Below are 5006 nucleotides of genomic sequence, written 5' to 3'. Positions count from 1 at the left end.
AATAATCACAAATTTTTCACCAGTCTGCTTCTGCATGTGGAATTTCAGTCTGCTGGGGCGTACCGTGTGCGGCCAGTCGACGTTTGTTTCGCGACAATAATAATAACTCTTACAATAACAATAGGTTCCTCTACGACGAAGTCGACGAGGACCCTAATAATAATCACTAGAAAAACAATAGGTTCCTCTACGACGAAGTCGACGAGGACCCTAATAACCGCGTCTGCGGTCACGTGTCTGTGCAGCGGGCTCCTGAATGATTTAAAGCTGTTTACATCATCAGCCTCCCCCCTCCCTCTTCCTCCTCCTCCTCCTCCTCCTCCCTCCTCCTCCCCCCGTCCCCCGCTGAAGCTCCGCGCAGCCCGGAGATGCTGCTGCTGCTGATGCTGTGCCTGGTGACCGACTGCAGCATCCGACATGGGCATCCTCTAATCCGGCCACAGTGAGTGTTTGTCCTTTACTTTTTAATACAAAAAAAAAATGTAAATCTTCCTCTTATCTCCAAGTCATCTTCCTCATCTCCAACTACAGATCGCCCCCCCCCCCACCTCCCTCTCCTCCACGCCTCCTCCTGCTTTGTATTGTTATCTTCCTTTGTGCAGTTTTCACATGAGCGATGGCGCATAACACGGAGGAAAGTGCGCACCTCGGGTGGAGTGTGTGTGTGTGTGTGCGTGTGCGCGCGCGCGCATGTGTGTGTGTGTGTGTGTTTGGTGAGTCGGGACCGTCGGGACACGGTCTCTTCCTGTATATGCGCAGCTCACCTTGACGGCGTGAGGAGGGGAAGAGTAGAAAGAGAGAGTTGAGTTAATCCCCCCCCCCCACCCACCGGACCAGAGCTGCAGCAGCCGGCGCGTGCAGGCTGGTGAAGAGAGAGTACAGGAGGAGACCGAGAGAGAGAGAGAGAGAGAGAGTGGGACGTTTTGATGATGTGCTTTTGTGTGTGCAGGTGAGAGCATGTGCAGCGTGTCGCTCCTGCTGTGGATTGTGTTAAGGTGTGTCGAGAGAGGGGGGTGGAGGGAGGGAGGGGAGGGGGGGGGGGGGACAAAGATGGTGAAATTTATGGTGCTCTGCATGGAAGGGAGATGGAGAGAGAAAAGAACGAAAGAAGGAAAACACAGCTGTTCTGTGCTGTGGTACTGGATAGGTGTTTGCGTGATCATGACATGAGCTTTGAATGAAGGCACACACACACACACACTCACACACACACACACACACACGTCAATGTCAATGTGAGCACGAGAGCACTCACACACTGAAAGCCTGAAGCTGTGGAACTGGGCTAATCCCTATATGACATGTCCAGCTCTCTCTGTGTCTCTCGGCCATAAGGTCTCTCTCTCTCTCTCTCTCTTTTCCCCCTCCTTAATTCTTTTCTCATGGCGTGGTGCTGAAAAAAGTCATCATCAGATCGCTTGCTAATGCGCCCGAGCGTCCACGGGCCTGTGGGCTCAACAGGTCCTTGAACTCACCGTGAGAGACGTGGAGGTGTTTTCACATGAATGTGGACTTCATGGAGCGTGTGTGTCTACATTGATAGATTGATAGATTGATAGTTTGATAGATTGATAGATTGATAGATTGATAGATGTCTTTTTTGTGTTTTTGTGTGTGTAAAAATGACTTATTCTGATATAGCTGATAACAGAATAACTTGAAATTAAAATCCGGGGCCACAAGTCGATGTGGGTCCTCGGCCGATGAACTTTGTACCTTTCTGGGTAAATTCTATATTTAAATGGCATTTAGAATGTATAAATGATGATGATGGTGATGATGATAGTGATGATGATGATGGTGATGGTGATGATGATAATGATGTTGATGTGTGCTGCCTTCACACCAAAGTATTATACATTTTGTCTTTCTCTTCTTTTTTTTACACTGTTTGAACATTTTCACTTCTAGGAGGTGTTATTTAAAAAAAATCGTTTCAGGATGAACAGAAAATGACACATTTTAAAAATAGGTAGGAGATGATGGAGAGGTGTCAAGTGAGGGAACAAGAGGAGGAAAGAGGAGACATATAGGTGCCTGGCTGGAATAGAAGCAGGAAGTGGTCTAAACTAAATTATAATAACCTCATGCTGTAATATGAGATGACTACAAGCACCTGTTCATATAATATGCTCCATACTTTCAAACATTTAGAAAATATCCACTCTTCATCGCCTTCTTCTAACTTCTGCTGAATCGTACAAGTTATTACGTAATAATGACAAATGCTCCAATGTAGTCAAGATGGCGTCAGCCGCACTGGTCAGCCCAGACCAGTACGGCTGCAACTGGTCAGCCCAGAACATATGTAATTTAATAAACCCTTCAGATTGGACTCTTATATGTTCCATGAAGGATCATTGGATCACCACCCCGTTAAACTTTCCTTATATGCTCATGATATTTTATTATATGTTGACAAAGACCCTACGTCCATTCCTCATACGTTCTATTCTTTGATAGTTTGAGCAAGTGGTTCAAGTGACAGAGCAAATACAAATTATTTATAAGCTATATGAATACTTATGACCATGTCATATTTCAGTTTTTCTTTTGAATAAATGTGCAAACATTTCTACATTTCTTTTTTCTGTCAAGATGGGGCGCTGAGTGAACATTCATGAGAAATAAAATGAACTTTTTTGATTTTAGCAAATGGCTGCAATGAAACAAAGAGCGAACAATTTAAAGGGGTCTGAACACTTACCGTACCCACTGTATAACCACAGGTGCCCAGTGTTACCCATGTTACCCAATCTTAAAACTAAATATATTTAAACAACAATCACAATTATTAATTAATTAAATTAAATTATATTAAATTAAATAAAATTAAAATTAAAATGTAATTAAATTAAAATATAAATATCATAAGAAAAAAGCTCTTCTAACATATCAAAATATTTAACCTAAAAAGGCAATTAAACAATATATTTTTTAATAAAACAGCTCCTTTAAATAAGTCACGTAGTCTCTCTTTAAACTTGCAAACACCATTTGGGATTTCTTTCTCCCACGTTGGCCTTTTAAAGCAAAAAAACAAGTATATATTCACATTTGCATGTCTATGTGAGGCCTGTGCTCGTGCATTTAAAGGCCATATGAGCTCCTTGGTCTCTGTGGTTGGTCTCCACCATCTTCAGCTGTGTGACGCTCCACCGTGTCTGCACACAAGAGGGTTTTTTTAGAGCATCTTCACCGGAAACAGCTGCAGAATGACACCAGAGTTGAACTAAATCAGTCGATGTGTGGGCCGGACGTCTGAACAATGAGCTGAAACTCACCACAGAGGGACTCCACTCAGGTACACAGAGCACCTGAGTGCACCTCTCTGTGGCGAGGTTTATGAACCACTGCTTGTCTCCCATTCATCGAGGAGGCCGAGTGACGGATACAAGTCAGACAATAGAGTATAAAGGCCTCATTGAGACGGGGATGTTTACGCCTCTCTGGAAGATAAAGACTAAACATGTCGTGATGCCATTAGTGCCCTCTTCCTCTAAGATATACGCAGCTATGACTCGTGCACACACACACACACACACATGCATAAGCCTTTATAATTTGTTTTATTTTGTACCTTTATGAATGGCGGACCGGCCCCCACCGCTCCTTCTGCATCAGCACTGACGTCAGTGAACATGCCTGCGCATAAAGGCTAATATAATCAGGACCCCCCCCCCCAAACACACACACACACACAGAGGCATATTGCTTCCTTTTGTTTGTCTCTGTCCGCAGCACACACACACACACACACACACACACACACACACACATGGAGAGACCGACAACAGAGACGGAAAGAGACGAGTGTGTGGGTGGGAGGCGGCCTTGATCGTTATCATTACAACGTAATCCAATCGCCGCTGTGAATGTGTCGCCGGCAGCTTCGTCCCTGTCACACTTCTTTTTTTTTTTCGGCCTCCATCTTTTGCCATTTTCTTATGAAACAAGATGCCACTTTATTAAATTGATATCTGGGGGTCAGACAAACCTATTATTTGGCACGTCGTTCCTTCGTCCTCGGGAGCAGATGGTTGTCCTGGGCGGTGTTCGGGTGGAGACCTGACCTTTGTTCTGCTTCTATTGTGTTTGTGGAAGGTCTGCCGGCACTAGTTGGCTTTGCAATAGTAATCATTCTAAAAAAAAACATTCTGTTTGACAATCACTGTCTATTATTTTTTGCACAAAGTTTTTTCTGCGGTCAAAATCATTTCTCTGAGGCGTTAGATATCCCTTCAATGGTCCTCCTCCCCCTCTTTTCAGAGTTAAAAAAAGAAGATAACAAGCCGAGGTCGTGGGAAAACTAACGTCGATATTCACCTCTTCCCCTCCAGACGCACGATGTACGTCGTAAAAGTCCAACAGGAGGCAAGAAAGCTCTCGTAAAAACAGAAAGGAGGAAATTAAAAAACACATAAAAGGTGAAGATACAATCACACTCGTGTTATCCCGTCTTTTGGACTTGATTGTGACACTTTGTCCTCAGTTAAAAGCTCATAAAAACATTACTGATTACTGTATTTTATTTTTACTGAGTCGAAACGCAATTGTTTGGAATCTGTTTATGTTTTTTAAAACTAATGGAAGAATTATATTAGAGTGGATGGAAACAACACGGTTCAGGCAAACCAGCAGCTTGCACACGTGGTGAGTGAACAGTGGTTAGAATGAGGCGCTTTAACACTCTTACTCATCAATTATCATAAAGAAAAATACATGTCGGAGTCGAGTTTGCTGAATTATTAATTAGCATTAATGGAAAATGTATGAAGAAGAAGAAAGAAAGAAAGCACAGGCCGCCGGTCCTCGCGGTGGTTGCAGGTGATGCTCATCACAGATGTGGTACAGGTGCACAAACAAATGGAGTTCAGGGGATTTCTCCATCGCGTTGCCATGGCGCCGTGATGTAAAGAGCTCCGAGCAGCCATGAGTCAGAGGGGAGGGGAGGAGGAGCACACCTGAGGATTCAGGGAGGTCCACAGGTGAAGGTGGAATCGATA

The 5006-nt window shown here is 44.0% G+C and overlaps 1 protein-coding gene across 1 annotated transcript in view; it reads left to right on the top strand.

The window, feature by feature from the left end:
- The first annotated feature begins 363 nt into the window (after positions 1-363).
- Positions 364-5006, top strand: part of slc7a14a (solute carrier family 7 member 14a) — a 24230-nt gene continuing 19587 nt past the window's right edge. The window contains exon 1 of the mRNA XM_056426536.1: positions 364-442. The gene's annotated coding sequence lies outside the window, so the exon portion shown is untranslated. The remainder of the gene's footprint in view (positions 443-5006) is intronic.

The sequence above is a fragment of the Pseudoliparis swirei genome, chromosome 11 (genome assembly GCF_029220125.1).
Source record: "Pseudoliparis swirei isolate HS2019 ecotype Mariana Trench chromosome 11, NWPU_hadal_v1, whole genome shotgun sequence".
NCBI classification, from domain to species: domain Eukaryota; kingdom Metazoa; phylum Chordata; class Actinopteri; order Perciformes; family Liparidae; genus Pseudoliparis; species Pseudoliparis swirei.
The sequence above is the reverse complement of the archived record's forward strand: the minus strand, read 5'-3'. Positions and strand labels throughout refer to the sequence as shown.